We start from the raw sequence: 12,983 nt of genomic DNA, 5'->3' as shown, positions 1-12,983 counted from the left end.
AAAATGGGGTGTAGGTAAGAGGGTAGTACAGTGAATATGGGGGGTGTAGGTAGTGATGAATATGGGGGGTGTAGGTAGTGAGGAATCATGGGGGGTGCCCCCCCCCCCCCCTCCCCCCCCCCGTCTAGGTACTAAGTGATGAATATGGGGGTGTAGGTAGTGATGAATATGGGGGTGTAGGTAGTGATGAATATGGGGGGTGTAGGTAGTGATGAATATGGGGGTGTAGGTAGTGATGAATATGGGGGGTGTAGGTAGTGATGAATATGGGGGTGTAGGTAGTGATGAATATGGGGGTGTAGGTAGTGATGAATATGGGGGGTGTAGGTAGTGATGAATATGGGGGTGGTAGGTAAGTGAGTGGAATATGAGGGGTGTAGGTAGTGATGAATATGGGGGGTGTAGGTAGTGATGAATATGGGGGTGTAGGTAGTGAGGAATATGGGGGTGTAGGTAGTGATGAATATGGGGGGGTGTAGGTAGTGATGAATATGGGGGGTGTAGGTAGTGATGAATATGGGGGGTGTAGGTAATGATGAATATGGGGGGTAGGTAGTGATGAATATGGGGGGTGTAGGTAGTGATGAATATGGGGGGTGTAGGTAGTGATGAATATGGGGGGTGTAGAGTAGTGATGAATATGGGGGTGTAGGTAGTGATGAATATGGGGGGTGTAGGTAGTGATGAATATGGGGGGTGTAGATAGTGATGAATATGGGGGGTGTAGGTAGTGATGAATATGGGGGGTGTAGGTAGTGATGAATATGGGGGGTGTAGGTAGTGATGAATACGGGGGGTGTAGGTAGTGATGAATATGGGGGTGTAGGTAGTGATGAATATGGGGGTGTAGGTAGTGATGAATATGGGGGGGTGTAGGTAGTGATGAATATGGGGGTGTAGGTAGTGATGAATATGGGGGGGGTGTAGGTAGTGATGAATATGGGGTGTAGTAGTGATGAATATGGGGGTGTAGGTAGTGATGAATATGGGGGTGTAGGTAGTGATGAATATGGGGGGTGTAGTAGTGATGAATATGGGGGGTGTAGTTAGTGATGAATATGGGGGTGTAGGTGAGTGATGAATATGGGGTGTAGGTAGTGATGAATATGGGGGTGTAGGTAGTGATGAATATGGGGGGTGTAGGTAGTGATGAATATGGGGGGTGTAGATAGTGATGATATGGGGGGTGTAGGTAGTGATGAATATGGGGGGTGTAGGTAGTGATGAATATGGGGGGTGTAGGTAGTGATGAATATGGGGGGGTGTAGGTAGTGCTAATATGGGGGTGTAGATAGTGATGAATATGGGGGGGTGTAGGTAGTGATGAATATGGGGCGGTTGATTGGGTGTAGTGATGATTATGGGGGGGTTGTAGATAGTGTTGAATATGGGGGGGTTGTAGGTAGTGATGAATATGGGGGTGTAGGTAGTGATGAATATGGGGGTGTAGTTAGTGATGAATATGGGGGGTGTAGGTAGTGATGAATATGGGGGTGTAGATAGTGATGAATATGGGGGGTGTAGGTAGTGATGAATTTGGGGGTGTAGGTAGTGATGAATATGGGGGGTGTAGGTAGTGATGAATATGGGGGGTGTAGATAGTGATGAATATGGGGGGTGTAGGTAGTGATGAATATGGGGGGTGTAGGTAGTGATGAATATGGGGGGTGTAGGTAGTGATGAATATGGGGGGTGAAGGTAGTGATGAATATGGGGGGTGTAGATAGTGTTGAATATGGGGGTGTAGGTAGTGATGAATATGGGGTGTAGGTAGTGATGAATATGGGGGGTGAAGGTAGTGATGAATATGGGGGGTGTAGGTAGTGATGAATATGGGGGGTGTAGGTAGTGATGAATATGGGGGTGTAGGTAGTGATGAATATGGGGGTGTAGGTAGTGATGAATATGGGGTGTAGGTAGTGATGAATATGGGGGTGTAGTAGTGATGAATATGGAGGTGTAGGTAGTGATGAATATGGGGGGTAGTAGTGATGAATATGGGGGGTGTAGGTAGTGATGAATATGGGGGTGTAGGTAGTGATGAATATGGGGGGTGTAGGTAGTGATGAATATGGGGGGTGTAGGTAGTGATGAATATGGGGGATGTAGGTAGTGATGAATATGGGGGTGTAGGTAGTGATGAATATGGGGGGTGTAGGTAGTGATGAATATGGGGGGTGTAGGTAGTGATGAATATGGGGGGTGTAGGTAGTGATGAATATGGGGGGTGTAGGTAGTGATGAATATGGGGGTGTAGGTAGTGATGAATATGGGGGTGTAGGTAGTGATGAATATGGAGGTGTAGATAGTGATGAATATGGGGGGTGTAGGTAGTGATGAATATGGGGGGTGTAGGTAGTGATGAATATGGGGGGTGTAGGTAGTGATGAATATGGGGGGTGTAGGTAGTGATGAATATGGGGGGTGTAGGTAGTGATGAATATGGGGGGTGTAGGTAGTGATGAATATGGGGATGTAGGTAGTGATGAATATGGGAGGTGTAGGTAGTGATGAATATGGGGGTGTAGGTAGTGATGAATATGGGGGGTGTAGGTAGTGATGAATATGGGGGGGTGTAGGTAGTGATGAATATGGGGGGTGTAGGTAGTGATGAATATGAGGGGTGTAGGTAGTGATGAATATGGGGGGTGTAGGTAGTGATGAATATGGGGGTGTAGGTAGTGATGAATATGGGGGTGTAGGTAGTGATGAATATGGGGGTTGTAGGTAGTGATGAATATGGGGGTGTAGGTAGTGATGAATATGGGGGGTAGGTAGTGATGAATATGGGGGGTGTAGGTAGTGATGAATATGGGGGTGTAGGTAGTGATGAATATGGGGGGTGTAGGTAGTGATGAATATGGGGGTGTAGGTAGTGATGAATATGGGGTGTAGATAGTGATGAATATGGGGGGTGTAGGTAGTGATGAATATGGGGGGTGTAGATAGTGATGAATATGGGGGGTGTAGGTAGTGATGAATTTGGGGGGTGTAGGTAGTGATGAATATGGGGGGTGTAGGTAGTGATGAATATGGGGGTGTAGGTAGTGATGAATATGGGGGGTGTAGGTAGTGATGAATATAGGGGGGTGTAGGTAGTGATGAATATGGGGGGTGTAGGTAGTGATGAATATGGGGGGTGTAGGTAGTGATGAATATGGGGGGTGTAGGTAGTGATGAATATTTGGGTGTAGGTAGTGATGAATATGGGGGTGTAGGTAGTGATGAATATGGGGGGTGTAGGTAGTGATGAATATGGGGGTGTAGGTAGTGATGAATATGGGGGTGTAGGTAGTGATGAATATGGGGGTGTAGGTAGTGATGAATATGGGGGGTGTAGGTAGTGATGAACTATGGGGGGTGTAGGTAGTGATGAATATGGGGGTGTAGGTAGTGATGAATATGGGGGGTGTAGGTAGTGATGAATATGGGGGTGTAGGTAGTGATGAATATGGGGGTGTAGGTAGTGATGAATATGGGGGTGTAGGTAGTGATGATATGGGGGTGTAGGTAGTGATGAATATGAGGGGTGTAGGTAGTGATGAATATGGGGGGTGTAGGTAGTGATGAATATGGGGGGTGTAGTAGTGATGAATAATGGGGGTGTAGGGTAGTGATGAATATGGGGGGTGTAGGTAGTGATGAATATGGGGGGTGTAGGTAGTGATGAATATGGGGGGTGTAGGTAGTGATGAATATGGGGGGTGTAGGTAATGATGAATATGGGGGGTGTAGGTAGTGATGAATATGGGGGGTGAGGTAGTGATGAATATGGGGGGTGTAGGTAGTGATGAATATGGGGGTGTAGGTAGTGATGAATATGGGGGGTTGTAGATAGTGATGAATATGGGGTGTAGGTAGTGATGAATATGGGGGGTGTAGGTAGTGATGAATATGAGGGGTGTAGGTAGTGATGAATATGGGGGTGTAGGTAGTGATGAATATGGGGGTTGTAGGTAGTGATGAATATGGGGGTGTAGGTAGTGATGACATATGGGGGTGTAGGTAGTGATGAATATTGGGGGTGTAGATAGTGATGAATATGGGGTGTAGTAGTGATGAATATGGGGGGTGTAGGTAGTGATGAATATGTTGGGGTGGTAGGTAGTGATGAATATGGCGGGGGTGTAGGTATGTGATGAATATGGGGGTGTAGGTAGTGATGAATATGGGGGTGTAGGTAGTGATGAATATGGGGGGTGTAGGTAGTGATGAATATGGGGGGTGTAGGTAGTGATGAATATGGGGGGTCGTAGGTAGTGATGAATATGTGGGGTGTAGGTAGTGATGAATATGGGGTTGTAGGTAGTGATGAATTGGGGGTGTAGATAGTGATGAATATGGGGGGTGTAGGTAGTGATGAATATGGGGGTGTAGATAGTGATGAATATGGGGGTGTAGGTAGTGATGAATATGGGGGGTTGTAGGTAGTGATGAATATGGGGGGTGTAGGTAGTGATGAATATGGGGGGTGTAGATAGTGATGAATATGGGGGGTGTAGATAGTGATGAATATGGGGGTGTAGGTAGTGATGAATATGGGGGTGTAGGTAGTGATGAATATGGGGGTGTAGGTGGTGATGAATATGGGGGTGTAGGTAGTGATGAATATGGGGTGTAGGTAGTGATGAATATGGGGGGTGTAGGTAGTGATGAATATGGGGGGTGTAGGTAGTGATGAATATGGGGGGTGTAGGTAGTGTATGAATATGGGGGTGTAGGTAGTGATGAATATGGGGGTGTAGGTAGTGATGAATATGGGGGTGTAGATAGTGATGAATATGGGGGTGTAGGTAGTGATGAATATGGGGGTGTAGGTAGTGATGAATATGGGGTGTAGTAGTGATGAATATGGGGGTGTAGGTAGTGATGAATATGGGGGTTGTAGGTAGTGATGAAATATGGGGGGTGTAGATAGTGATGAATATGGGGGGTGTAGGTAGTGATGAATATGGGGGGTGTAGGTAGTGATGAATATGGGGGTGTAGGTAGTGATGAATATGGGGGGTGTAGGTAGTGATGAATATGGGGGTGTAGGTAGTGATGAATATGGGGTGTAGGTAGTGATGAATATGGGGGGTGTAGGTAGTGATGAATATGGGGGGTGTAGGTAGTGATGAATATGGGGGGTGTAGGTAGTGATGAATATGGGGGGTGTAGGTAGTGATGAATATGGTGGTGTAGATAGTGATGAATATGGGGGTGTAGGTAGTGATGAATATGGGGGTGTAGGTAGTGATGAATATGGGGGTGTAGATAGTGATGAATATGGGGGGTGTAGGTAGTGATGAATATGGGGGGTGTAGGTAGTGATGAAAATGGGGTTGTAGAGTAGTGATGAATATGGGGGTGTAGGTAGTGATGAATATGGGGGTGTAGATAGTGATGAATATGGGGTGTAGATAGTGATGAATATGGGGGATGTAGGTAGTGATGAATATGGGGGGTGTAGATAGTGATGAATATGGGGGGTGTAGGTAGTGATGATATGGGGGGTGATAGGCTAGTGATGAATATGGGGGTGTAGGTAGTGATGAAATATGGGGGGTGTAGGTAGTGATGAATATGGGGGGTGTAGGTAGTGATGAATATGGGGGGTGTAGATAGTTGATGAATCTGGGGGGGTAGGTAGTGATGAATATGGGGTGTAGCGTAGTGATGAATATGGGGGTGTAGGTAGTGATGAATATGGGGGGTGTAGATAGTGATGAATATGGGGGTGTAGGTAGTGATGAATATGGGGGTGTAGGTAGTGATGAATATGGGGGGTGTAGATAGTTGATGAATATGGGGGGTGTAGATAGTGATGAATATGGGGGTGTAGGTAGTGATGAATATGGGGGTGTAGGTAGTGATGAATATGGGGGGTGTAGGTAGTGATGAATATGGGGGTGTAGATAGTGATGAATATGGGGGTGTAGGTAGTGATGAATATGGGGGGTGTAAGATAGTGATGAATATGGGGGGTGTAGGTAGTGATGAATATGGGGGGTGTAGATAGTGATGAATATGGGGGTGTAGGTATGGACTGAATATGGGGGGTGTAGGTAGTGATGAATATGGGGGTGTAGGTAGTGATGAATATGGGGGGTGTAGGTAGTGATGAATATGGGGGTGTAGGTAGTGATGAATATGGGGGGTGTAGGTAGTGATGAATATGGGGGGGTGTAGGTAGTGATGAATATGGGGGGTGTAGGTAGTGATGAATATGGGGGGTGTAGGTAGTGATGAATATGGGGGGTGTAGGTAGTGATGAATATGGGGGGTGTAGGTAGTGATGAATATGGGGGGTGTAGGCTAGTGATCCGACATTTGGGGGGTGTAGGTAGTGATCGAATTCTGGGGGGTGTAGGTAGCTGATGAATATGGGGGGTGTAGGTAGTGATGAATATGGGGGGTGTAGGTAGTGATGAATATGGGGAGGTGTTATGTAGTGTTGGGACACATCTATGGTTTTGTATTTGGAAGATTTGAACCTTCTCTGGTTGGAATGATGTACAGCAGAAGAATGATGGGGTGATATATTATTTCTATATATATATAGTAGAGAGTCAGCCTGGGTTGGGATAAGAGAGGGTTACTTGGAGGGGGCGGGGATTTCCCTTGCAGGCCTGTTTATTAAGCACCTGGTGGGGGAGGGGATGGCTGATTTGCTATCAGTTATGAGGAGACCTTGATGTTGGATAGAAGCCTCCATACTGTGACTTGAGCCCGCTGGGTGAGTTTTCCTGAACTGTGACTCTGCTATGTTGGGTGGGCTGCGGTTGGGACTCTGCTATGGTGGATGGGCTGCGGTTGGGACTCTGCTATGGTGGACAGGCTGCGGTTGGGACTCTGCTATGGTGGACGGGCTGCGGTTGGGACTCTGCTATGGTGGACGGGCTGCGGTTGGGACTCTGCTATGGTGGACGGGCTGCGGTTGGGACTCTGCTATGGTGGACGGGCTGCGGTTGGGACTCTGCTATGGTGGACGGGCTGCGGTTGGGGACTCTGCTATGGTGGACGGGCTGCGGTTGGGGACTCTGCTATGGTGGACGGGCTGCGGTTGGGGACTCTGCTATGGTGGACGGGCTGCGGTTGGGGACTCTGCTATGGTGGACGGGCTGCGGTTGGGGACTCTGCTATGGTGGACGGGCTGCGGTTGGGGACTCTGCTATGGTGGACGGGCTGCGGTTGGGGACTCTGCTATGGTGGACGGGCTGCGGTTGGGGACTCTGCTATGGTGGACGGGCTGCGGTTGGGGACTCTGCTATGGTGGACGGGCTGCGGTTGGGGACTCTATGTGGGTGGGCTGCGGTTGGGGACTCTATGGGGGATGGGCTGCGGTTGGGGACTCTATGGGGGATGGGCTGCGGTTGGGGACTCTATGGGGGATGGGCTGCGGTTGGGGACTCTATGGTGGGTGGGCTGCGGTTGGGGACTCTATGGGGGATGGGCTGCGGTTGGGGACTCTATGGGGGATGGGCTGCGGTTGGGGACTCTATGGGGGATGGGCTGCGGTTGGGGACTCTATGGTGGATGGGCTGCGGTTGGGGACTCTATGGTGGATGGGCTGCGGTTGGGGACTCTATGGTGGATGGGCTGCGGTTGGGGACTCTATGGTGGATGGGCTGCGGTTGGGGACTCTATGGTGGATGGGCTGCGGTTGGGGACTCTATGGTGGATGGGCTGCGGTTGGGGACTCTATGGTGGATGGGCTGCGGTTGGGGACTCTATGGTGGATGGGCTGCGGTTGGGGACTCTATGGTGGATGGGCTGCGGTTGGGGACTCTATGGTGGATGGGCTGCGGTTGGGGACTCTATGGTGGATGGGCTGCGGTTGGGGACTCTATGGTGGATGGGCTGCGGTTGGGGACTCTATGGTGGATGGGCTGCGGTTGGGGACTCTATGGTGGATGGGCTGCGGTTGGGGACTCTATGGTGGATGGGCTGCGGTTGGGGACTCTATGGTGGATGGGCTGCGGTTGGGGACTCTATGGTGGATGGGCTGCGGTTGGGGACTCTATGGTGGATGGGCTGCGGTTGGGGACTCTATGGTGGATGGGCTGCGGTTGGGGACTCTATGGTGGATGGGCTGCGGTTGGGGACTCTATGGTGGATGGGCTGCGGTTGGGGACTCTATGGTGGATGGGCTGCGGTTGGGGACTCTATGGTGGATGGGCTGCGGTTGGGGACTCTATGGTGGATGGGCTGCGGTTGGGGACTCTATGGTGGACGGGCTGCGGTTGGGGACTCTATGGTGGACGGGCTGCGGTTGGGGACTCTATGGTGGACGGGCTGCGGTTGGGGACTCTATGGTGGATGGGCTGCGGTTGGGGACTCTATGGTGGATGGGCTGCGGTTGGGGACTCTATGGTGGATGGGCTGCGGTTGGGGACTCTATGGTGGATGGGCTGCGGTTGGGGACTCTATGGTGGATGGGCTGCGGTTGGGGACTCTATGGTGGATGGGCTGCGGTTGGGACTCTATGGTGGATGGGCTGCGGTTGGGACTCTATGGTGGATGGGCTGCGGTTGGGACTCTATGGTGGATGGGCTGCGGTTGGGACTCTATGGTGGATGGGCTGCGGTTGGGGACTCTGCTATGGTGGGTGGGCACAATTCCCCCAGGACTCAGGCGTTTTGCTGATAATCCCGGTGTGTACATTGGATGGATGGACTGTTACTGATTGTAAAGGCAGAAGGTGTATTCTATGTATGAAGATAAAACCTGTGTCCCTCCCCCTAATACTTACCTGAGCCCCATCTCCATCCAGCAATGTGCACAAGATGCTCGTCTGTCTGGGACTTTCCCTTCTCATTAGCTGGGACAGGTGTCATTGGCTCCCGCTATTGTCAGTCAATGAGCCAATGAGGAGAGAGCGGGGGCCGGACCATGGCTACGTGTCTAAATGGACACACGTTATCTGTTATTATTATTCAGGATTTATATGGTGCCAACGTTTTGTGTAGCACTTTATAATGTAGAGGGACACGGTACAGATAGAATAGAGTTCAATACAGAAGGGACAGGAGGGCCCGGTTTGTGGAGCTTACAATCTAAAGGGAGGGGGGAGGTTGTACAAAAGGTAATGGGGGTGGCTTGGGTACAATTCCTAGGTGGAGGTGGGGTGGGCTTCCCTGAATAAATTAGTTTTCAGGGATTTCCTAAAGGTGGACAGGTTAGGAGCTGATCGGACATACTGGGGCAGGGAGTTCCAGAGGATGGGAGAGGCTCTGGACAAGTCCTGAAGGCGAGCATGGGAGGAGGTAACAAGGGAGATGGAGATCAGGAGGTCCTGGGAAGAGCAGAGGGGACGATCTGGGCGATATCTGTAGATGGGGGCGATGTTGTGGATGGCCTTGTATGTTGTGGTTAGCATTTTGAATTTTACACGGTGGGGGAGGGGAAGCCAGTGAAGGGATTGGCAGAGAGGAGCAGCAGTCACAGATCGATTAGTGAGGTGTATTGGTCTAGCAGCAGCATTCATAATAGACTGAAGGGGGAGGAGCCTGTGTAAGGGTCGGCCATTAAGGAGAGAGTTGCCGTAGTCAAGGCGGGAAATAATCAAGGAGTGAATAAGTTGCTTTGTGTTGTCATTAGTCAGGAAGGGTCGAATTCTGGAGATGTTGCGGAGGTTAAGGCGCCAGGATTTAGCCAGTGATTGGATGTGGGGGTTGAAGAAGAGGTCAGAGTCAAGGATTACACCCAGCACCCTGGCATGTGTGGAGGGACCAATCGTTGGCCATTGATCTTAATGGTAAAGTCACGGGGGAAGGATTGGGAGGAGATATTACTAGCTCAGTTTTAGAAGGATTGAATTTGAGGAAGTGGTGTGACATCCATACTGAGATGTCATTCAGTAAGTTTGTGATACGTGAGGAGATCGAGGGGCTGAGTTGAAGAGTGGAGAGATAGATCTGGGTGTCGTCAGTATAGAGGTGGTATTGGAAAACATGGAGGGTTATTAACTGGTATAGAGAGAGAATAAGGGGCCCAAGGATGGTGCCTTGGGGTAACCCAACAGGAGCAGAGAAGATGGTGTTGTATGTGATGCACTTGAAAGTGCGCTGAGATAGGTAGGAGGAGAATCGGGATAAAGCAGAGTCACGGAGGCCAAGGGAGTGGAGTTTGTTGAGGAGGAGCAGGAGGTCAACTGCGTCCAAGGCAGCAGAAAGGTCTGAGTATGGAGTACTGGCCATTTGGTATTAGAAGGTCATTGGTGAGTTTTAGTAGGGCAGTTTTCAGTAGAATGTAGGGGGTCGAGAAGGTTGTTGTCAGTGAGGTAGCGACAGTCGTGGACAAGGCGTTCAAGATGCTTTGAGGAAAACGGGAGAAGGGAGATGGGCCTGTAACCGGTGCATGTTTGAGCGGGGAGTGAAAGATGCCAGAGGAGAGGGAGAGGTTGAAGATGTGTGTTAAGGAGTTTAGGACCGAGCAGGAAGGTGGTCGCAGTACTTGTCAGGGGACAGGGTCCAGTGGTGAGGGGGGTCATTTCTCATGAGCCAAACACTCCCCTGCCCCCCCCCCGGTTCGGTTTGCAACTAGAACTTGCGGACAGGCAAATAATTTGTGGGGACCCCGTTAAAGGCTATGGGTCACAAACATGGAAAACCAAAAGTGCTCATTTTAAAGGCTTCTGTGCAAGTTATTGCCGTGACGTGTTTGGGGACCCGGGTCCTGCCCCAGGGGACATGGATCAATCCGTTTTTTCAGGAGCAGTGACTTTTTTTTTTTTTTTTTTTTTTAAAGAGAAACAAAAGTGAAATATTCCTTTAACCACTTCCCACCCCAGCCATTGTAATGGGACGCCCACAGAGTGGCTCTCGCATCCTGGGCGGGAGCGTCACATGACGTCCCCGGCGTTGTAGGGGGCGCGCGTGCGCCCGCCTTGTCACTCGGAAGCCGATGTGCGTGGCCGCGATGTCCGCCAGGCACCCGCGATTGCTCGTCAGAACAGGAACGTGGATCTGTGCGTGTAAACGCACAGATCCACGTCCTGTCAGGTGAGAGGAGACACAGAGATCGTGTGTTCCTAGTATATTGGAACACCGATCAGTCTCCTTCCCTAGTCAGTCCCATCCCCCCTACCGTTAGAATCACTACTTAGGTAATGCATTTAACCCCTTGATCGCCACCTAGTGTTTAACCCCTGCCGGTGACATTTATACAGTAATCAGAGCATATTTATAGCTCTGATCGCTGTACAATTGTCAATGGTCCCAAAATAGTGGGAAAATTTGTCCACCGCAATGTCGCACTCCCACTAAAAATCGCAGATCACCGCCATTACTTTAAAAAAAAAAAAAAAAAAAAATTAAAAAAAAAATAAATAAAAATGTCATTAAATCAATAACCTATTTTTTTTTTTAGACGCTATAACTTTTGCCCAATCAATATACGCTTATTGCGATTTTCCCCCCCGCCCCCAAGAATATGTAGAATACATATTGGCCCAAATTTTTTTTTTTTTTTTTTAAATTGGGATATTTATTATAGTAAAAAATATATACATTTTTTGTTTATAGCGCAAAAAATAAAAACCGCGGAGGTGATCAAATACAAGCAAAAGAAAGCTCTATTTGTGGGGGGAAAAAAAAGATCAAAATTTCATTTGGGTACAACGTCATTCAAAATGTTACAGCGCTGAAAATTTGGCCTGGGCAGGAAAGGGGTGAAAATGATTGAAGTAGTTAAATATTGTGCCTGGGGGGTGTCCTTAGTCTGCCTGTAAAGTAGCGCATCTTTCACATGTTTAGAACAATACCCCAGCAAAATGACATTTCTAAAGGAAAAATCATTTAAAACTGATCGCGGCTGTGCTGTATTGTCGGATCTCGGCAGTATAGATACAAAGCATTGAAAAAAACGGCATGGGTTCCCACCCCCCAGTTTATTACCAGGTCCTTTGGGTCTGGTATGAATATTAAGGTAAACTCTGCACCAAAATTAAAAAAAAAAAATTGCGTGGGGGTCCCCCCAAAATCCGTACCAGACCCTTATCTGAGCACGCAACCTGACAGGCCGCAGGAGAAGAGGGGTTGACAAGAGGGCACCCCCCCCTCCTGAACTGTACCAGGCCACATGCCCTCAACATGGGGAGGGTGCTTTGGGGTAGCCCCCCCCGAAGCACCTTGTCCCCATGTTGATGGGGAGAAGGGCCTCATCTCCACAAACCTTGCCCGGTGGTTGTCTGAGGGCGGGGGGGCTTATCAGAATCTGGAAGCCCCCTTTAATAAGGGGACCCCCAGATCCCAGCCCCCCCTTTATGTGAATGTGTATCGGGTACATTATACCCCTACTCATTCACCAAAAGTGTCAAAAAAAGTAAAAATGATGAGACAGTTTGGGATAAGTCCTTTATTAAAAAATAAGTGTCCCGCGATGTCCATTCATCTGCAATCACAGCGCCCGACGACCCGAGGAAAAAAAAATAAAAACGGAAAAAACTCCACCTCCATGGGAGGCTCCTGACTGCAGGCTTCTGCATTGACTGCTGTTATATAGCTGAGGGCGGGGCCACCCAGTGATGTAAACGGGTGACCCCCCGCTCTCTTCTGACATCACGTGGTGTCAGAGGGGGCGGGGTCACCCGTTTGTCACTGGGTGGCCCTGCCCTTAGCTATATAACCGCTGTCAAAGCAAAAAGCCTGCAGTTGGCGGTAGACTCCCATGGAGGCGGAGTAGTTGCGTGTGTGTGGGTTTTTTTTCGGTCCATTGAGCGGCGTGATTGACGATGGCGTTACATCGCGGGGCACTGGGCACTTTTTTTTTTTTTTGTAAAGGATTTATTCCAAACTCTCGTCATTTTTACTTTTTTTTACACTTCTTTGAATGACTAGGGATACAATGATGCCTGATACCTATTCACATAGGAGGGGAGGCCGGGATCTAATGGTCCCCTTGTTAAAGGGGGGCTTCCAGATTCTCATAAGCCCCTGCCTGGAGACCCCCACAACCACCGGGCAAGGGTTGTGGGGATGAGGCCCTTGTCCCCATCAACA

This window comes from Aquarana catesbeiana, linkage group LG01 (genome assembly GCF_042186555.1).
Source record: "Aquarana catesbeiana isolate 2022-GZ linkage group LG01, ASM4218655v1, whole genome shotgun sequence".
Taxonomy (NCBI): domain Eukaryota; kingdom Metazoa; phylum Chordata; class Amphibia; order Anura; family Ranidae; genus Aquarana; species Aquarana catesbeiana.
The sequence above is the reverse complement of the archived record's forward strand: the minus strand, read 5'-3'. Positions refer to the sequence as shown.